At 37.4% G+C, this 23,140-nt stretch overlaps 1 protein-coding gene across 6 annotated transcripts in view; it reads left to right on the plus strand.

Moving 5' to 3' along the window:
- Positions 1-8,274: 8,274 nt before the first annotated feature.
- The window catches only part of CHRM3 (cholinergic receptor muscarinic 3), a 551,777-nt gene continuing 536,911 nt past the window's right edge, over positions 8,275-23,140 (plus strand). For all 6 annotated transcript variants that reach the window (XR_005214600.1, XR_005214601.1, XM_037821920.1 and 3 more), the window contains exon 1: positions 8,275-9,067. The gene's annotated coding sequence lies outside the window, so the exon portion shown is untranslated. The remainder of the gene's footprint in view (positions 9,068-23,140) is intronic.

The following is a 23,140-nucleotide window of genomic DNA, read 5'->3' on the forward strand; positions in this document are numbered from 1 at the left end:
CTACAAATTGTTTGTATGTGTATATAATTGGCTTAAGTTCAGTACTAAAGGAGTTTGGTAGCCAAAAGAATCCCAATGTTTTGTTCAAGAGCATTTGCTATCTATGCAGAATTCCCTAGAGGAAATAGTAAAATGATTATAAAAATAGCAAAATTTCCTAAAACTTTACCAAATCCCCACTAATCTTTATAGCTACTGTCCCCAATTCTCTCTTTTCTTGTTCTCTAAAACTTTTAGCTTGTTTCTACTTCCCCATTTGGGTTAAGACTACCTCTCCTGGAATATCACCATGTACTTGAGTAATTCAGTTAGTGAGGATGACACTTCCAAACCACACTGCAAAGAATCCTTGAGGCAAGCCATGGAGCTGGCAGAAGTTTCTTCATATAGTGGAATGACAATAGGAAGATGTTATGAGTATTTAAGTTTCTCCATTCATGCTTAACTTTGACTTTCCTCCTGTTTGTTGAAGACAATTTGCCAGCTCCTTTCGACCAATCCCACCCTCTATTCCCATGACCACATGCCTTTCTACCTCTAAGAAATGACTCTTTCAGGATTCTTCTCTGAGCCCTCCATACTCAGAATATATAAAGAGTTTGCTAAACTCATAAATAAGAAAAAAATAGGCAAAATAATTGAACTGATATTTCACCAAAGATGGCAAAATGCACATGAAAAAATGCTCTATCTCAATAATCATAGGGAAATACACATAAAAACCACCATAAACACCACTACACACCTATTAGGGTGCCTAAAATTAAAAGGTCCGACCAAAATCGAGTGTAGGTGAGCATGGGGAGGAAGTGGAACTCTCTTACACTGCTGGTGGGAATGTAAAATGGTACAAAGAGTTTGGCAGTTTTTAAAAAGTTAAACATGCATGTTTTGAATGATTAAGCACCTTCCATCCTAGGTATTTAGCCTAGAGAAAATGAAAGCATATGTCCCTAAGTGGAGCTGTACACAAATGTTCAAATAACTTTTGTTGTAATAGCCAAAACCTGGAAGGAACCCAAATGTCCATCAGCAGATGACTAGATAAACAAATGGTGCTACTCAGCTCTAAAACAGGAAATCAACTATTGAGAAATACTACAGCATGGATATATCTCAAAATACTATGCTGAATGAAAGAAGCCAGACCAACAAGAGAGTACATACTGTATGACTCTACTGATACAAAATTTTAGAAAATAGGTCTGTGGTTGTCCAGGGACAGAGTGGGGTGAGGGACAAAGAGGGGCAAGAGGGAGGTATTACGAAAGTCAAGAGGAAACTTTTGAGAGGATAGATATGTTCATTCTCTTTATTGTGGTTATGGTCTCATGGATACACACATACATATATACACATATGGGTATATTTACATAATGCACATACATAGACATGCATATATGCCTATGTATGCATACATACACTAAACTTATCAAATAGCATACTTTAAATATTAACACTTCATTGTATGTCAATTATACCTCAATAAATCTTTAAAAAAATTTATGTACACTTGCTTCTCTGTTCATTTCTTAACCCATTAAAATTTTTTATATATATCCATATCACTTTAAACAGTTTCAATAAGATCTTCGATAATGTTTGAATTCCCAAAAAAACAAAACATTTTAAATCCTTGCTTTACTAGACATCTGTACTACATTTTATACTGTGATTATTCTCACTTCTTGAATTGCTTTACTTGGCTGGTTTCTGTGATACTGCACTCGTCCAGTTCTACTGAGATCTCTCTGAGTTATATCTGAGTAATATCTTTCTAGTTTTTAAGAAAGATACAGAATATCTTCCTTCTGTATGTACTCCCTTCCTTTTCTGACTTGTGTACTGTGGTTATTTACCGAGATTCCACTGACACATCATTTCAACCTAAACAATCTTCTTACGTATTCTCCTCAACTCTCATTGTTCCATCTGTCGCATTCATCCCAATCATCCCCACATCTACATTCCTTAGTATGAGACCTCTAATTTTCAGTTTTATTTCCAAATGCTTGATTGGCATCTCCTCTTTCATTTCCTGAAGAAAACCTGACATGACAAGTTAAAACTGAATTCACTGTCTTTACTTTTAAACAAAATCATCCTCCAGCACTAACAGCCCAGGTTTGAAGTATCATCACCTTCCTATCACCAGAGGAATCATCCTTGAGTTTTCCTTTTTCCTCACTACCCAGTTCCAGCCAATCACTTAGCTCTGCCAAATTTACATGCTCTCTCTATTGATTACTATCATATTCATGCCCTCCTTCTGTACTGACCCTATATTAGCTCCCCATTTCTTCTTTATATCACTGAAACAGTTTCCTAAGTAATCCCTCTGCTTCAAGTCATGCCATCTTCAAGTCCATATTCTATATAACAGCTGCCCATTTTATCTCCCTGCAAAAACCCTCTGCCTCTCTGAACCACAAGATGAAAACCAGATACCTTATCATGGCAATCAAAACCCAACTCTTCAAAAGTCTGGCTCTTATCTATCTTGTCAGCAAACATCTATATTTACTTTCTGCTGCAAATACTCTGCTCTGGCTATATCAAACAGTTTTTAGTTCTCCATACACACGGTGCTACATATTACTACCATGCCAACATTCCCATTATCCTTCCTGTCGGTAATGCTCTTTCATTTTCTACTTTTCTGGATAACTTCTACTTTTCTATTTAGATGAAGAATAGCTTTAACTACCCCCAAACCCTTGCTTTATTACTCATTACTTCAACCACACCACACTCACATCTGTTAGGTTCAGAAGTCATTTTCAGTGCTCCTAAAATATCTAAACCACTCTACTAGTTATTTAATTGTGATGTAATAAATTTTAGCATTTAATTATTTTTATTGGTAATATTTATTTCATCTTGGGTACTGTGATAATAGCTGTATAGTCAATTATTCCTCAAAACATCCCCTTGAATTAAGCATCCCCATTTTTTAAGGAATAATTTAAGAAATTGAAACTTAAAGGGGTTAATTAAATAACTTGACCAGTTGTTAGGTGGGGGGTATGAGATTTGAACTCTTGTCTATATAACTGTAGAAACTAAACTCTTAATCATTATTCTATACCCACTCTTCTTTCTTTCTCTCTCTCTCTCTCTCTTTCTTTCTTTCCCTCTCCATCATCTTCTCCCTCTCTTGTAAGTCAGAAATCAGATCTTCATCTTAGTAGCTCCAGTAATAGGGCCTAACACAGCTGACATTCAACAAGCATTTCTCCAGTGATGGGTCAATTTTGACTTCTAGTTCAATTTCTTTCCAAAGCATTATTTACTGCCATTAGAGTAAAATTGGAAAAAAAAAAAAACAAACTTTTATTAGGAACAACTCTGAAAACTTATCTGGTACAATTTGGTCACAGTTTCATATTAAGTAATGAAATTAATATCAATATTTCTGAAAAATTTCATACTTCACTGACTCCATTCATTCCTCAAACTTAAAAATGGAATAATATGGCATGGAACAATATGAAGAAATCCCAAATAAAATACATTCTGATAACTGGGAAGGGACTGAAAATATAATGGTTTCTGCTAGATTGGATCATGTTAAGAAGGATTAGCTGGTTGCAGAATTTGGGAATGGGTATAGAAATAAAGAGAGAGAGAGTCTGAGAAATTAACACTGAGAAAGGTTGGGTAAGACAATGTCTTAATATCTTAAGAAACATTCGAAAGGTCTAGCAAACTTCAAGGAAGTTTAAAAAAAACAAATTGACTCAACATGAAAGAATGATATGTGGTGATGTATAATGCCAATAGTGTTTGTGAATCCACATACTTTCCCCCAAAATCTTGAAGCAGTATGCCTTAACTGAGCTTGAAAGAGTTCAGAGATAAGAAATTTTGTGAGTTTTGAACATTGTTTTATCTTTGGTTCGAAGAAAATTTAATTTTGACCTGTAGTGAAAGCTGACAAAATGCATATAGCTATACATGCTTACTAAAAGGTACATTTCTTAAAAAGCAAGCCCATTGCATTGCAGAAGGTACAAATACAGGGCTAAAAGAATCAGCTGTTAATGTTAGAAAACTCAGGTCACTAGTATCTGTGATAGCTCCTCAACTTCTGAGAGCCTTGAAAGAATTTCTGCTCTTTTACAATTAATTTGTATTTTCATTTTTCATTATGACTACTTTTATTGATTATATGAGAGTTGAGAAAGGTAAGGTAAGCCATAACCATTGTCATTGACAAGTGTAATAGCAACTTCTTTTTAAGCCTCCCCTATATGATGATAATCCTTAATTTAAAATGGTTTTGGACTTGTTGAATACATGACCTTCAAATATAAAACTCCATTATTGACTTCCATAATGGAATCAAACCAACATTCCGAAGGAGAACAACTAAACATTATAGATACGATTTTTAAAAATTGAAAGCATTAAACTGTTTCCAATGAAACCTGGACTCAGGGACCAAAATCACAGAGAAGAGGAAAGCACATTTAGGTGAGTTTGACATGCTGCACCACTTTTCACTTATCTGTGTTTGCTGATTACAGTGTCTCCTGAATCAAGTAGCTGAGAGCTGTGCAGAAATCAGGGTCTAAAAAGTTAAGTAGTAGAGTGGAGTTTCCATAAATCTCTGCTTGCTGGGAAAACTAAAATTCAGGTTCAGGGCTGGCCAAGTAGGAGAGTCCCTGGTAAACATATCAAGCATTCAGTTGGAGTCCCTGTAGGACTAAACTCTAGAAGTTACGGCAAACTGGAAATAGTGAAACCTTTTCCAAGGTTGAAACTGAGCTTCAAATCAACTTTAAATCAATGGGCATAGAATTCTAGTTTGATAGGTTTTTGGGAGGAGGGGTTGTTCCTTTCAGTAACTGAAACATGTCTTTCCTATTGTTTTCTGGCTTCCATTGTTTTTTTGTTGAAGTCAGCATTCATTCATATTGTTCACCTGAAGGTGACTTTTTTCTTCTGACTGCTTTAATTTTTTTCTTTATCTTTGGTTTTCAGAAAGTCAACTATCATGGGTCTAGGTGAGGTTTTCTTTGCTCAGGATTCACTGAGCTTGAATCTCTCAGCTGATAGCATTCAACAAATACAGAAAGCTCTTGGCCACTATTTCTTCAAGCATTATTTCTGTTCCATTCTCTCTCCTCTTTCTTGATTTTTCTATCGACTTGCATTTAAGAGTGTTAATCCTGTCATCTTCTAGCCAGCTTTTAATCCTATCTAATTAGTTCTTGATTTAGTAGTTCAACAAAGTTCATTGATTCTTTTTTAAAGTCAGTCTGCTGAAATACTCTCTTTTCATTGATTTGCACATTTCTATTTTATTTAATATATTATTAATCACAGTTATTTTCAAAGTCCTTGCCTACTAATTCCAATATCTAGATCAGTTCTTGGTCTCTGTCTTTTGACTGTATTATCTTTTAATCACTAGTCACCTTTATCTGCCTCTTTGTAGGTTTAATAAGTTTTTATTGCATGCTATACTTGGAGAAGTTCTAACTTATGTTTTCTTCCTCTAAAAAATTTTTAGTTGTGTTCTAGCAGGTATTTAGATTATTGTTGAATCACCTTGATCCCACAAAGGCCTGGTTATAGTTTTATTAGGGCAAATCTATTTCAATTTTGTTCTTTCTCCTAGAATATCATCCCTTACATCTAGTGATTGTTCTTCACAGATCTCAACTTACTGTCCAAGATGTTCCCCAAGTTTTTTCACTCTCATTGGGACTAAACTCCAACATGTTCCCTAAACTGTGATTTTCAGAATCTACTCACATCTCAGTTTCTCAGAGACCTGTCCTCCTGACCCATGCCTCTGTGGACATTCAGCCAGGACTTTCACTAAGGAACTGAGGAGAATTTCCATATAGAATTCTATGGTTTTTCTCTGCATACCCTCCTCTTTGCTTCTGTGCCTCCCAAATCTCAGCTACCTTGGCAGCTCCCAACTTTTTGGCTATCCCTCTTCTGCCTAGTGAGAATGCAGCTCCATTCCTGAGCTCAACCTCCCTATGCTTTTGCTGTAAAAAAAAATGTTCCCAAGGAAAGAATTGGGAAAAACAAGCTCATCTTCTATGCCTCCTGTCACTCAAAGATTGCAGCCCATTTGTTTACTGTTTATAACTGTAAATATTACTTTATATATTTTGACTTAGTTTCAGAGTTATTTAAAGTAAAAGGGTAAGTGTGCTACTAGCTAACTCTCTTGGCTGTAAACAGTCTCTTTTAATAATTGAATAAATTAACAAATCCTAGGCTAATCCTGTGAATTAAAAAAAATAACTTAAAATGTAGAATTTCAAAACGTATTTCAGCTCTAGTTTATCTCTTTGTTTTGGATGAACTTCCAAAGTGAAATACAATTTGGGTTCTGATTTTTGGCATCTTATAAATTAGCATTGCCCCTAGTTTGGTTCATTCTCAAATCTAATATTTCCTGTTTATATTTTCCTCTAACTTTCTAAATCTGCTGGACACCAAGCTCAGAACCAAACACTGTACTGCAACCCAGCATAGATCCACTTTTCAAGACATTTGGGCCAGCTGTGTTCAAACCGTTAAGTTTTGTAGCTTGTTCAGTACAAAGACGCAATTTACATATATCTTGCCCATAATGATAATGGGAAGATTGTCTGGAATTGGGAAGCACCGTATTTTTATCATTGACTTTACCTAAGAGTTTAGGGGCTATTTACAAAGAGAAATGAGGTTAGTCTGATATTTTTGCAAAATGCTAGCTGTTTGCTTTTCTTTTATAACTACTCAAATTATTCTATGATCTTTTCTAGAATATTGTTGCCAGGGGTCAAGTAGATACCAAAATCAAACTTTTGTTTTTGTTTTTTGAAAACTAGAATTTTTCTGGCCCTGTGTCTACTTTATATGGGCTCACCACTTTTTATGGGCTCACTACATCTTTATTGAAGGTACAGCTGTCTCCATAGGCAAATAGGAATCCTGTGTCATGAAAAAGATACTGTTACATTTGAATTCATGTTCCTTTTACTACTGTATAATGGGCAATTTATTTAATTCCTTAAATTCTTGCCTTTCTCCTTTATTAAATGGGGGATAAAATATTTGTTTGAATGTTTGCTTTGAAGCTTAGGGAAAAAGATGAGGCAGCTAACATATTGCTACCTGAGATGTGTCCAAACAGGATAGTTACTATATTAATGTTATTTTCATTCCAGGACCATGCATGTAATTCACCAGACCCTGAATAATTGAATTAAAGTAGCCACATACTTTGTCACTAACTGTTTTCCATATTATGACCTCAATTCTCTCTAAATATCATTTAGTTTCTTCTCCACTATATAAAGATTGTTCTACTTCTGTATATCTATTCTCTTAACATTCCTAATTTTTCAAAGAGCAGCTCTTTTCCTGTTCGTCTTGAGCCAAACAGAATTAACAAAATCATTTTGATGCCTTTACTATGTTGTTAAAAGTTTCAGTTCATCCTGTGCTCTAACAACTTTTCCTTTTCTTCTCCTCCTCTTCCTTTCCCTTGTCTTCCTTCTTTTTCTTTTTCTTTTTTATAATGACCATTATCACGTGTGTCCTTCCTTATGGGATTCTCCCACCGAATTTCCTTACATGTTCTTTTTAAAAATAGGGGTAGCTCTTTGCATCTCCATGTTTTCCTTATTTGGTTAGCTCATAATAGTATAGTAAGAAGTTAATGTTATTATTTGGAGCTTCTCATTCCTTTTGAATTATAGATGAGCTTTAAAATCCTCAGGTAGTAAGATCATACCTTTAATTTTCTGATTTAAAAAATTAAGTGGGTGAGTGTGTCTGTGTATGTTCGTTTGTGTGTGTATGCCTGTGTCTTTTTCATGAATGCTTTTCTTATTGTCTTTCTTTCACTCTTGTGAAATTGTCTTGCAATTCCTAGGGATTGAAAACCAAACGTACTCTACTACCTTGTTCTACATAAAGGAACTTTTTCATTAAATGTCAAAAAACGGACGCACCAGTCCCCTCGGTACAGGAGGTTTCCAATAGGGTAGTATATTAAAACTGAGCTGGGTTTCTCCTCTCATCAATAAGTTGTGTCCAAAGAATTGACTTCCTTCCAGTTCTCTAAGCAGTCCAGGAAAACCAAGCCAGAAAACAGAACTAAACTAACCAACAAAAATCTGCCCTTGGAGCACCAGAGGCACAATTTGGGAACACGTGTAGCCGTGCTTGGTGGGTGAGGCTCTCTGTCGAGCTTCCTCTGCCTTTAGAGAGCGCACCCTCAGGGTGCTCTGGGATCTCCCACAGCTCGGACTGAGAGACAAGGAGCGGAGCAAGCACTCAGGAGTTGAGCGAGTCTCCCGCGACGCAACTGGGCATGCTCAGAAGCCGGGCAGGTTTGGGTCTCAACCAGGCGGCTTGTGCATTACACCAGCGTTAGCAGCACTGGGAGGAGGAGGAGGAGAGAGAGGAAGAAGGGTAGGAGGAGCGGCCAGCAATAGCCACGATCGCCACCACCAGGCAGAGGAAGAGTTTTGGGGCAGGAAAAGACCTTTCTTCCACTTACAGCGCCTTGTGTCTTTTGGGAGGAAAAAAAAAAAAGCATACCAGCAGATAAAGGAGGAGACGGAAAGAAAAAGAAGAGGAGGAAGAAAAGCGTGTGTGTGCAGGGGGAGACAGAGGGACAAAAGAACGTGAGAAGAAAGGGCCGGAGTGTGCAAAGGGAGCCCGAGGCGCGGGGGCGGTAGTGCGGAGCCGCGAGCGCTGTCGCTTGGGCAGGTGCCGCCGCCGCTGCCGGGAGGCGGCATGTGACGCGCGGCCTCAGCTGCCGGCGGGCGGAACGCTCTCGGACCCGGGAGTGCACACCCGGGGCAACTCCGTGCCAACCCGAAATCCCGCGCACCTCGTCGGTTTGCTGTAGCTGTAGCAGCCCTTCTGGAAAGACCCGCGATGAACCTAAGGGCGGCTCCGGGCAGAGGCGCGCGTTCCTAGGACATTCGCTCTCTAAAAGCCGACCAGGAGACGCGAAGGCACGGTAAACCCGGAGCCCCCCCGTCTGTCAAGGAACCGCGAAGGAACGCTGTGAGACGGCCACCTGGAGCGCAGCTGCCAGGTAAGGACGGCGCCCGCCACCCGGGTGCTGGGCAAAGCGGGTGGCGGTAGCGGCTGACCTGGTTTCTTGCCTTATCGCGTTGCGAAAGGAGGAAAAAGTTTTTTAGCGCCGGTAGTTTAAAGAGGGGACTGGAAAGGACATGAGAAGCTCCTCTGTTAGTTTTGGGCCTGGGGGGTGTGGGGAGCGGGGCTCGAACCTCGACAGCGCGAGCTGGTGCAAAGTTGGGGCTCCCGAGTTAAGGGTGGTGGATCCCGGGGTGACATCAAGTGCCGGGAAAGGGACCGGAGTGATGCGAGCTGTGGTCGCGGCAGAGCCGGGGATGCCCCATCTTCTTCTCCTCCTCTTTGATTATGTCTCCCCCAATACCCAATCAAAGCACCAAGTGTCAGGGCAAGAAAGGCTGCTCCGCGCAGTGTGTGCTTGCGTGTGCGCCCCGCCGCCACATTTGATTTCCTACTATTTTAAAGAAGGCTAAGGCAGAGACCGGCTCATTTCGCTGCAGGGCCTCTTGTTCATATTGCATTTGAGGGGACAAAGAGGCAAATTTGGCACTTAGAGTAACACCTGAGCGAAGGTTACACAGCTTCGGTGCGCGTCTTTACTGACCCCGAGAGTTTAAACTAGCGAAGCAGCGTTGACTGCACCAGATCCCTTATCTGGAACCCTTTCCCAGCGCAGCCTCTTTACGGCAGCGTTAATTTCTGCGTGTTTTTAAACCGGCGGGGGCGGGTGGTAGGCAGTTAACTCGTGCAGCAACATTCAGTTGCCTGCCCGGCGCTCTGCGTGTTGGGATTGTGAACCTGTTCTGCATGCTTGTGCGTGTGTGCGACGCTCCTTACACGCGGGTTGAAAGTGGTAGAGGAAGCAGGGGTTTGCGAGTTGCATCCATATGGACAGATTTCAAGAATGCATGGGGTCATTTGTCTGCAAGTGTTATTTGAACCTCTCGGGTGGCTATAAGGATATGTTTCCCTCCCACCGCAGGTATTTGCAATGTGCAAGGATGGCTCTCCTCCTTAGCAGGGAGAGGTATTTATCAGAGTGATTATGTTAAGGACACAGGTTATTTCACTTTATACTTTTTAAGGAAGGATCTTTCATCTCTCTCTTGGCTTCTTAGTTCCGTCTAGACGTATAATCAAATCCCTCATTTTGGCGCTCTTTCGATGTTACTGTTTGAAAAATGTTTTTTTTAAATGTGTTTAATGATTATACAGTCCCCGATAATTTTTATATTATATTATAACACATAAACCATTTATCACAAGTCTTTGTATTTAAAACAATGCCTATGTATTTACTTAAGAGAGATACCCTGCTTAAAAATATACACTTCAGAGATGGGAGAGCTCAACCTACAACAAATTCATGCAGGTAGGTAGGATTGTAATGGAAGCATATTAATAAAAAATCTGAAAATGGCTTTCCATTCCAAATATCATAGGATAGATACTGTGTGGGATGCACCCTCTTGTTATAAGAGCCGGTATTGTGAGGTATAAATGTAGGTAGAACATGCCTGGAGTCTCTAATGTGTGTTCCAGCATGCAACAGTAATGTGATTTGGCTCGTGTACTCTTAGCTCTGAATAACCTATCTTCAGATTTTGTTTACTTGGTTTGTCTCAATTAGCTTAATATATAATTAGCTGTTGTTGAGTTAGAGAGCACTTTATTTCTGAAATTGTTTCCATATGGAAATATAACTTTAGCTTAAATTACTAATTTAAATTTAATTAAATTGCAATTCTGATTTAGACTGTTTTCTGTAGGGTGTTTCTAAGTACTGACTTCTTGTTTGGGGTGATGCAGTCAGATTGTATTTAGCATGAATTAGATGCATTAAACACTGTTGTTTTTAAAAATAATGGCAAATATTATTCAAATGGACCTGAAATTTGAAAAAGAAAATCAGAAAGTAAATTTTAAAGAAAACTGGCTAAGTAAATCTTTTGCATTGAAATTGTAAGAGAAAAGTGTACTTCAGCAAAGAGAAGCATGTGTGGAATTGCTCAAGATTTAGAGAAAGGCTGAGAGTTTTATAATAAGAGTAGCTCTGTATTAAACCTACATTTAAACTTATTTAGGAAACATTCATCTAAAGTTTAGGAAAGGTATGACTATTCATTATTCTTTTTCTTCCAGAGGAAAAAAATAAAATGTCATTTTTAAAGTATTATTTACTTCTAAAGATTATTTAGGCATGCTTAAAAGTTCTTTAGAGTGTATCTTCTCATTTTCTTTTCCTTATTATAAAAACAAGTGGATTATTTTCGTACAAAAAGAAAATTTGCTTTTTATTTTACTCTATGGCATGTGAAAATATGGACTTCATTTAATGTTAGTTTAGCTTTTCATTACAGGCAACCTGTTGAAAATGAGCCTGGAAAAATGTGAAATTGGCAGAAATAGAATTGCTTGGATCCAAACCAGTAATTTGAATAAACAGAAAATTAAACGATATGATTAAAAGCAAAGTTGCCTTTTGTATATGAAAATTATAAGGTAATAAATTTCTTTCAGATTTTCACCTAAAATTTCCTCTGTAATTTCCTGAGCCAACATATTGTTCTTGCCTGATGTTAACATTGGCAGAATTAGTTGCTTACCCCTAAATGGCCCGGACGTTTTCAGTGTAAGTATTAAGAAACTGGGTCTTGTTTGCTGTGCAGGGAAGTTTATATTGAGAACAGCTGTGGTGTAGTGGCACTTCAGATGATGAGATGAATGAACCGTGAATCATAGGAAGATGGAGACTCTGATCGGTCTGCAGAGAAATACATCTGTCCTTCACTTATGAAATCTAATTTTATGTTAAACATATTATGACTAATAGCATTATTCTCACATTGTGATTTTGAAGTATCTGTGAGTAATTGGAAATATTTACTTCATACAATGCATTTGTGACTTTGAAATATGTTTTCTTTATAGAAGAATATGAATAAGATATATACGGTTCCAATAAAAAAAGTTACTCAAATTCTTCCACCTTGTTGACTTTAAAAAAATCAATCAACATAATGAAGTGCTTAATAGAGTACTTTCATTGATATGATGTCATCAAAGTGCTTTGGAATCCCTATCCTGCAATTCTTATCCTTTGGGATATAATTTCAACCTCATTGGAAAGTTCTGATTTGGGGTAAAAATTATGAAGAAATTATCTCGTCAATCTGACAAGAGACAAAGCCAGTCAAATTACACGTTAATTTCTGGTGTCTTCCAGATCGTATCTTGTCCTTTAAGGAAATAGTCCTTGTTCAGATTGATTTCAGAGCAGATTCCCTATCCTAAGTCATAAAATCATTGTACTTCGCCCTCCACCGGCACTCCACGTAAAGGCTGAGCAGGTGAGAAAAGCGCGCCATTAAAGTTGTAGAAATAGCACCTGGAGGGCTCTGTTAGAATTCTACATTCCCTAAATGTTGCATATTCTGCTGTATGCATCTCAGTTAGCATTGTCTTCAAACAATGAAACAAGAATAGTTTTTTTTTTTTTTTTTTTTGCAGTGAAGCTATTGAAAATAATGAATCACATTGTGTCTTATATTAAAACTCCTGAAGCAATCCCTACCCCACCCCACCCCCACACCACCCATTGTAGGAATGGAGATAATAGCATTTACCCTGTCCAAATCACAAGATGGTTTTGAGGGTCAAATGACATAATGCATGTGGAAGTGCTTTTTTGAACAAACTCTAAAGCACTATGAAAATGCAAGGCGTGATTTGAACCCACACCCACCCCAGCATTTCTTGATGTGGAGCAGAGAGAGCCAGTGTGTAGGTGTCCCTCTGGCTTCATAGTTGGATGCTGTGTTTTCCTTTTTGTCTAGAAGTTTGGCATCTTGCAGAGTCCCCAAGCATCTGGCTGGCTCTTCCCTTCAGGCTGGCAATTTGTGTTCTCCCACCTGTTGAAACTTCCTGCTCATGCCTTCTTGGGGGCCAAGTACTCTGGCTGATGTTCACCTTCTTAGATCTTCATGGCTGAGGCTGCAGCTGCTGCCTGCCACATTGACAGACCTGGAATCTGCTAGCTATGACAGGAAGCAAATTGAAGGAATTATTTGAGCCACTGCCATCTTCTCCTCACCAATTGTGCCAGCTTATCCTGCAGCCAAGGAGAATATGAACAGTTTGAGAGGAAACAATGGTAGAAAAAAACTACTGAATAGAAACTAGACAAACAGTAGCAAGTAGATGCATCCTGGACTGTTCCTGTGAGCCCTTGCCTTCCCCAGCCCTGCTCAGCATGAGACTTTGGGCCCTGGCCTTCCTGATTCTTCAGCCAGAGCAGACTGCAAATGAAGGGAGTCCAAGATTGGTTAACCTGCCTTAAGTCTAGTTAGCTCTAGTAATTTCCATGCCCATCTAGACTCAGTTTCTTTAATTCCTATCATATTTGCCATTTCTGAGGAGTAGACTCCTCTTGTGTTTTCAATTTGCATTTTCAGTATTGAACTAAATTCCTGTTGGAAAAACTTTAGCTATGACCTTGACAGCATTGCTCTTGCCAAGAACTTCTCTCCAGGAGCAAGGACTTCTCCCCATTCTATCTATTCTCAGCTTCTGATTCATCCCCAATGTGGACAAACCTCCCGGAACTCTAAGGCACAGCCACCCTCTGACAGTGTATCATTTCTGCCTGGAGACTTGTGCTGCCAAGTTCCTCTTGACAAATAAAATCTCCTTGTCTCTCGTTGGCAGGATCAAATCACAGTTCTCCACACCCCTTCTGGCCACTGTAATTTGAGTTGCTGACTATCCACTACAGAATTAATCCTTCATTAGGTCATTTGTTCTAGCCCAACCTGCCTATTTCCTGTCCCCACTGTTCCCTTGAAATCCGGCATACAGCTAAGCCATGAAATTATCTACCTTCAGTCACCTCTACCACAGGAAGTGGTACTAGCTTAGCTATCCCAGGTCAGGCATGAGATACTCCAACTGGGGCTGCGCAGACAAAATTCAGGTGAGTTTAAACAAAAGCAACACAGTATCAACCTGTTTCAGAGAGGATGTGTCTGAACTGCAGAGGACCTTGCATTTGGGGTTGCTAGGTACTCTGAGGTTTCTCTGCTGAAATCTTTCTAATTTATCACAGGTAGCTATGGCCATGGAATTAATATTCATAAAAAAATAAGCTGTCTGTAAACCATGGGAAAAAGGATATGCTGACAACCTTTGTCTACATTTTTAACTTGTCTCTTTGGAGTGTATTCGCTCCTCACTAGAATTGCCTGTGGGATCGATCCAGACTGGAGAGATTTCTGGTGTTATGAACTGAGTTGTGTCTTCTAGAAAGACATGTTCGAGTCCTAACCCCTGTTCCTGTGAATGTGATCCTATTTGGAAATAGATGAAGATATACTTAGTTAAGATGAGGACAGACTGGATTAGGATGGGTCCTAATGCCATATAGCTGGTGTCCTTAGGAGAGGAAATTTGGACGCAGCCAGTAGGAGGCAGACATGAAGAAGATGGCCATGTGAGGGAGGCAGAGACTGAGTTATGTCACAGATTGCTGGCAAGCCACCGCCAGAACCCTAGGGACTGCAGAGGGAGCATGGCCTGCAGACGCCTTGATTTCAGAACACTAACTTCCAAAACTGTTAGACAAGAAGTTGCTGTTTCAAGCTATCCGGTTTGTGGTACTTTATTATGACACATAGTGCAAACTAGGACATCTGGTTACTCCTCACTAAGCACCAGTCCTTGTCACAGACATTTGAAATTTTTTCAAGTCTTCAAGTCATCTCCATTGGATCTCAATCTAGTGTTATTTAATAGACTCAGAATCCATAAAAATTTCAGGTATTATTGAGTTCTGTGTTTTAAATGTATGTATATATGTATATTCACACACACAGAATTATATCTATATTAATTGATATGTATATATAGTCATTCATAGTAATTGAACTCCAATTTTTTGTGACTTTGAATTTTCTTAGTGCAAAATTGTCTAAAAGCACAACTTCTATCATGTGGAGATCTCTCAGATCATTTACATTGAAAAGAGATTCTCATACACAAAATGGATGAGATGTATTCTCCTGTCCTCTCTGTTTGTTTTTTCTCACATACAAAATAATATGTGCTACATGCATTACCTTTTGTGAAGGGAGAGGTGAAAGGGAACTTTGGAATTGTCATGATGTTTCTTTTTCCTCTCCTTAGTCCAAATCCTTTCCATCATGCAAGGGCCAGTCAGCTTTCTCCAGCTTTCCTTGACCGCAGCCATCACTCTGCTTTTTCTGTGATAAATTACCTAATATGCTTAATTAATTTGATTATTAGAAGCTGAAAACTTATCTGACTAAGCAACTAAAGTTATATTTCTCTCCTCTGAATTTTGGTTGTACTTACTATCTTTAATATTAAATTTGAAACTCATGGATAACCCAAGTTGTGTTTATTTAGATTCTGTCCAGTGAAGTTAACTTCATGAGCTAGAGTTTATAATAAATAGATTTTTAATGAATACTTGTTTGATTTGAGTGAATCTGAATATATTGACATATATTATACATGTGTGTATGTGTCTGTATATATGTGTTTGTGTGTATATATATATATATGTAATGTGTGTGTGCATGTCTAACATAGTATATCTCTGTAGTAACTCTCTCCCGTTAGCATTATCTAATGCACAGGCACTATGACATTCTGTTTTAAATACATAGGAAGAGTGAGTCAGGGTCCCTGCCCTCCAGGAGCATATGATCGACATGAGATAAGAGCAGTTCAAAAAAATCTCAGCTGTAATAGGATATGAGATGTCATCATTGAACAACTTTTTACTTTGTGATCCCCCTTGGTGATCTTCCAAATGCACAGTCTGAGTACTTTGAGAACCTTAATGTTTACAAAGTGATCCGTTCCATTTTCAGAGAGCAGTGAGAAGCAGATCTTACTTACGTTGAGCCAGAAAGCTAATTCTTATCTACTGTGCTTGTTTGCCTTCTTAATAATTCTGAGAATTATAAGAATATTTCTGATCCTTCTTCCATAAGAAAACTACTAAAATTTGAAAGTTTAAAGTCATTTCAACCTTGTCTTCCTTGTCTTGTGTCACTTGTACATTTTCATTTTCATCCTTACTCTTTTATACTCGGTGAGTGGCATTCACAACCCCTAATCTTATTACCCTCTGATTCTAAGCCTTTGCCTCCAGGCTTACATCCTCACAAGGCTCACAGAAACCACTTTTCCAAAGGTCATTGGTAACCTCTTAGTTATAAAATGAGTGATCCTTCCTCAGGTATCATCACCTTTAATCTCTCAGCAACATCTTTAACTTCTCTTAATTCTCAAAGCATTGTACTTCCCCGGTTCTCCTCTCCCCTGTTTCCTTTTCCTCTTTCCAATTTCCCCACCCTATCTCCTGCTCAAAGTGAGGCTCTCCAAGAATTTTTCATTGGTTGTCTCTCACATTTTTCTCCCTTTCTCTCCTTTTGTAAATCCACCTGTTTTCAAGGTTTCAACTCCCTTTCAATGTGGATCATATTCATTTATTTTTTTTATCTCCAAGCCTGACTCGGCTTCTGCAATGAGCATATTTACCTGCTTGTTGGATATATGGCACGGCCTTTGTATGCTTCCTCCTATATCTGTTCCTTTCCTAAAATTTCCTATTTCTGTGAATAGCATGGCCATCCTACAGCTCAAAATTTCTGAGTACTCTTGATTTATTCTCTTCCCTTGCCTCCTACATTTAGTCAGATACCAAATTCTAATAATTTACCGAGTCGTATCTCAAACCTCTCTTCTTTTTCTTTCCTACTCCCAATACCTTAATGGTTCTCAAACTTTAATGTGCATTCAAATCTCATAGGAATTTTGTTAAAATGCAGATTTTGATCCATTATTTTGCAGTGGAGCATTTCTACCAAGCTCCCAGGTATTGAAGATGCTGATGGTCGGTCCTCAGACCACATGTAGTAGAAGTGCCTTAAGTCGTACCTTTATAACTCTCTCTGAGCTTCTCAGATGATGTCAGGGACTATACTTTTTCCTTCCAGTCCATTCTATACTGATTAATCTTATTGAAGACCAAACCTGATAATTTTTCTCCTAGCTCAGTAACTTTCTTTATTCCCTTTTATTACCCATTGAACAAAGACTTACACCAGAATTCAGTTGTTCCATGGCTTGCCTTTACATTTTCATTTTCACATTTTAAGATTACCCTTCACTTTACCTTCAGTACTTGCTGTTATGTTTATTCTCTGCCATTTTCTTGACTTCACATATTTTCTCATGCATCTTAGAATGCTCTTTCTTCCATATCTTCATGAATTCAGATTTCAGCAGTTTGTCAAGGACTGCTTGAAAAGACACTCCTCTGTGAATAAATCTTTGAGTAGTTTATCTGAATCTTGGTTAGACACTGATTGCATTCACTCTTGTATTTCTTTTTGCACATTCACTGTTTCAAATACCATATAGTGAAGTCCTTGAAGTTAAGATGCCATGTGCAATTTGTCTTTAATTTCCCTAAAGCATCCAGCATAGAATCTTCCCCATAAACATTTAATATATTCATTGACATATAAAATATGTTGATATAGTGTTTTTTGCTGTTTCCCTCACTATAAAAATAATATATATTACACAAAATTCAAACATTACAGAAATCTGTAATGTAGAAAACAAAAGTCCACCATGACTTAACGCCCCTAAAGATAATAGGGTTAACATTTAATTCACAGTTCTCTGATATTTTTCTTTGTATATCCTAACATTTACTTTATATAAAACTGGGATTATAACAGACTGTTGTAACTTGACTTTAAATGTAAATCTGCCTTATTATTTTAAAAATCTACAGTGTGTTCCAAAAGATTAACTTATGTAACTAAATAAAAATATAAAAAGCAATCCACTCAAAATAGTTCAGCAGTATAGAAATATGTTTGTTTTGAATTTCTAATCAGTTAATCACATCATTATTCTGTACTTCCTCTTCACCTAGGATTGTGCTATACACTTTGGTTTGTAAGAGTAAGACACAAATTGTGCCCCAGAAGTTGTAAGCTATTCTCATATATTCAGGCTAATCTTGGGTGATAGATCCATGAAGAGATAGTTATCACTCATCTTTGATACCAGATTAAAATCAAAATGCTTGATGACATGTATTCTCAGATTGCTGAATTTCTGTTGAAATTTCAGCTTTCAAAATCTTTAGATTTGTAAAAGACAGGTGACTCATTTTTTAATTCTGCATGTGTATATGTTTATATTTTTATCATAATATGCACACTAGTTTTGTTTATTGAATGAATACAAACTTGGGGAAAAACACAGATAATCTTTAACAAAAAATTAACAGAATCCTTTTATGTATTAAACAAAGCTACAACTTTGAGAGAAGCAATGTGAAAAACAAAAGTAAAACATCATCTGAGCTGTGTTTTTGAATGTCAATAATTGAAGGCACAATATAAGACTTTTATTGAAAATAAATATTTATTATTGCTACCCTATTTGTAATTTTTCAGAAAATTAATTTTCTGGTAGAATTCTGGAAGATTGTTTCCTTTGTAGAAGGAAGGCAGAGGTATCTTTGACAAACCTAGGTTTGTCTGCAAAACTTGCCATGTTTGTGGAGAAGAAATTGCAAACTAGAACACCAGATGATAAGGGGCTACAGCTTTGAAATAGTATCAGACTTTTGCTGTATAGGTTAGAGAAATTATATAAAGACTAGTATATCATAAATATATATAAATATTATATAATTATATTATGTAATAGAGCCACTGAAAACATTAGCCATCATTTATTTGATATCTCTTTCTTAAGATGTCATATAATTTTTTTTTTAGAATTTAGTACCAGTAAAAAGTGAACCTCTTTTGGAATAAAGGAAGCAATTATCAGATAATGAAATTAAGCCATCTTTTTTTTTTTTTTCTATTTTCATATTGGCCACTAGGAAGCTCAGACCTAAAAATAATACTCAAACACAGTAGCCAGATATGCCCAGTTATTAAGGTAAAAAAATAAATAAATAAACAAGAGAGTGAAAAAAAATAAACTGAAAATAAATAATAAAATAAATAATATTTTTAAAGCAAATCTAATGAGACAAAGAAGTGTGTTGAGATCAAGGCCTCTTTGGAGGCTCAAAAAATATAGCATCAACCATGGACAAAGGAAGTAATTTCTAGGTCAATGCAGAATATCCTGAAGAACATCAGTTTAATAACAGTGATTATGATGACAATAATTGCTGATATTTTGTAAAGATTATTATTTTCAGACAATCTCTCATTCAATCAGCAACTCTTTAATTTGTGATTGTTATTATACGCTTTTACACGGAAAAGGAAACTGAAACTTATTGAGATAAGGAACTTGCCCAGTTTAATCAGCTAAAAGGGAAAGAAGGTTAATGAATCCAGGTCTTATGCATTATCTTGCTTTTCAATTCTTTGGCATAATATATAGACATGTGTTCCTCACCAGAAACAAGGAACTGGAAAGGAAAGAACAACGCAGGGATCTAGGCTTGAAGAGAATATTAAGAAGTAGATTCTGGGAGGGATTAACATATTTCTACAATCTTGGGGACAGGCTAGTCCTGGTTAAATCATTGATGAAATTCTGCCCTAGCCATGTCAAGCCTCAGTTCATATCAGTCTGGGAAAAAAACTGGTATTCAGGTCAGAAGGCTGTGCCATGTCATGTAATCTGTTGCCCGTCTCCAGCTCCTTCATGGAAAGGAATCTGTGTTCCATGACACTTTCCTGAACCTCATAACTCCTACTTCCCACCTTGTATTTTCCGTGTGTTCCTCTCTTCAAGATGTTTTCCCTTTGACTATGATGTGTTTCCTTTCCCTTTTTCAAAGCACCTTTCCTTAGTCCAGCAACTTTTCAATTTTTTATTCTATGTTTTATCTTTTCTTTATTCCTAAATTTCTCTTTCCATCTTTCTTTTTGTTTTCCAGTCCTATGTAACATAGACACTCTATCACTCTTTGGGATTTATCACCTGATGCTATCCATTCACTTTTTGGAATTTATCATCTGACGGTATCCATTCACTCTTTGGAACTTGTCACCTGATGCTACACATTAACACACTCATTGACAAAGTTAAAATTCCCCACCCAGTTATCTTCCATCTTGAGCTCTCCACAGCATTTCCCCTCCTTTCCCTACCTGTGGTTCTCCTTCATTCCTTGACTTCTGAGATGATGACTTCTCATGGCTTCCCCACCTCTCTAATTCTCCTTTTCAGTCTCCTTCACCAGTTCTTCTTCCTTTACCTTAAATGTACACTCTTAATAACATCATCAAATTTAGACTTTAAAGGGATGTTTGAGATTATCTAATTTGGGCTCTTAATTTATATGTGAGGAACTGAGATCCCAAAGTTTGAGTGATTCATCCAAGGCCACAAAATTAATAAGCCTGGATCTTTTGACCCTTTTGACTCTCTGCGTAGGCTTCTCTATTCTTTCATGCTAATTCACTTCCCACGGATCAGCTCTCCTCTTTTCTCATTCTACATTCTCTCTCTTGGTGATCTCATCTATGCTCATGGCTTCAAGTGTTAGTAGACACAGAAATCTCTTGTCTCAGCCTCTTCGTCTGAGGTCTAGGTATCCATTTATGGCACACTATTAGACATTTCCACAAAGTATATCAACAAGGCACCTCTAATGTACCACTGTATTTGGACATTGGAACCCATTACTTTGTCTCCAGAATATACTAGTCCTCGTAAGTTTCCTATATCGTTTTATTGCATCATAATCATCCTAGCATCTCAGACTTGAACCCTTTTGATTCTTCATTTCCTTCCCTACCCTCACTATTTACATGCAGTCCTAAATCCTTTTGGGTTTCCCTGAACTGTCTCACATCCATCTCTTCCCTTCTATAAACTGCTACCACTTCCTTGATTCAGGTCTTTTCTTATCTATGCCTTGGATGGGTGCTGTAGCATTTACTTGTCTCCTGCTTCCAGACTCTTTTTGCTTTCATCTATTCTACAATGAGATCAAAGTCATTTACAGTTTTACTTCTACCTAACTTTGAGTTCCAGCTCCCTTTGCTACCTCCGCTATGGCACTGTGTAGCCGCATCAGCCTACCTGGGGTTCCTTGGATGTACCCATAACTCTCCTGCTGGTAGATTTCTCTAGAGACCCTTCACAGTTTGAAATGTGCTCTCTCTAGCTTTGGCTATAGCAGTCCTACAAATATTTATAGTAGTATTACAAATATTATGAGTCAGTCTTTCCTAAGGAAATTCATCTTTTCAATCTTCATGCACCTTTTAGTATATTATTTTCATATCTATTATAATATTTACCACACTTGTTTGTATTAGCATGAATTATGTAAATAACATTCTTTTTCGTTAGATTTTAAGTATCTACTTAGGAGCCACCCATTATTTATTTCTCTATGCCCAGTACTTTACACACTGTAGAAGCTCACTGAATGGAATCATGCTTTAGACCCCTGTGAGGACAGAGATTATTATCTGCTTTACTTACTGATAGGTCTTAACAGCCTAAAACAATGCTCGGCCCATAACAGACTCTCAGTATGTATTTGTTGTTGAGTGAGTTCCTTCTTATTATTCCTTCTGGGGGATAAAAGGAATCTGGGTTTCACAGTTTTCAATGTATCTTGATAATGATAAAATATTTAAAATATTAGGGAACAGTAAGCTGTACATGATGAGTGTCATGCAGAACATAATAGAATTATTCTGATTCAGACTCAGAGCTTCACTTGACTAGATGATTGTATAGTTATACAATTATAGTGGTGACCCTTACTTTTTTTAGAAGGGTGGTCCTTTCAGAAAACACCTACCAAATTATGACAGCTCTCATCAGCTAGTTCCAATGGCCAATACTTGGCCAGTAGTCATTATTGGTTGATCATCAGCTGCCACAAGTAGCTAGATCTTCTGAGGACTTCCTAGTAACCACTGGAAAGTGTTCTATCACAGGGATTTAGGTGCTGTTTCTAAAACCATGATCCAGGATTTTATAAACCAGAATCATTTGGGGAAGTTGTTAAAAATGCAGTCTTGGAATTCAAACTAGAGCAGCTGAATCAGAATGGGGGAGGGTCTATTAATCAGCATTTTAAATAAATCCTTCAGGTGCTACTTATGCTTGCTAAACTGTAAAGGCCCACCTATTGAAGAATAACCAAAAAAGGGGGGTGGGGTGTACATGGGGAGACATTTTCTATTTTCTCTGATTTAATAGCCTGGATTGGCAAGGGGTACATTATCTGAGGCCATTCGCTTTGGTAAGATGAATCATATTCAATTTAGGGTGTTTTTTCAGGCTTTGAGGAAGGGTGGAGTGCTCTTTCCCACTGGAAACACAATTGAATAAGGACTGAGATTTCAGGTGTTGAGTTAAGATGAAACTCTTTCCATCAAATGTACCATACTCTAGTAAATATATAGTTTTTTGAAAAATATAACTAGTAATGTTCATAAAGTGGCATAAAAATAGAAGTTATCTCATAGGCAGTCCTTAATATTTTTTGTTTCTTGAGTTATGAAGCATATAATTGTAAGCAGATCATATTTTTGCATATGTATAATGCTATATTTAAGGGTTACATTTCTGAGAAAATATCACATGTATTATTAATATGAACAATAGGTTGTCAAGAAAGCAAAGATAAAATTATCTAAAACTGCTGCCTATTATATATTAGTTCCAGTTTATGAATGTTCTAAAAAATGGGCATAGATTGGATTTGGCCATCAATAAGAGGATATTCTGTATAGAGTTTACACGAAAACATAAATAAGAAAAATCATATCTAATACAATTAATACTGTTTCGCAAAGTTAATGTTGAATAGTACTATATTAATTATGTAGTAGATAGTTAATTCAGTAGGATATTTTTTAAAGAATTTAAAAAATTCACAATCACTCTGTTCTTTAGAATTTTAGAAATTCCAGAAAAGACCCTGCAGTCAGGTCACCCACATTCTGGTCTATTTCCCATTCTGCCTCTGCCCATTCACTTGTTCATTAAATTTATTAAGTTCTTGAACAGTGTCAGGCAC

The sequence above is a fragment of the Choloepus didactylus genome, chromosome 2 (genome assembly GCF_015220235.1).
Source record: "Choloepus didactylus isolate mChoDid1 chromosome 2, mChoDid1.pri, whole genome shotgun sequence".
NCBI lineage: Eukaryota > Metazoa > Chordata > Mammalia > Pilosa > Megalonychidae > Choloepus > Choloepus didactylus.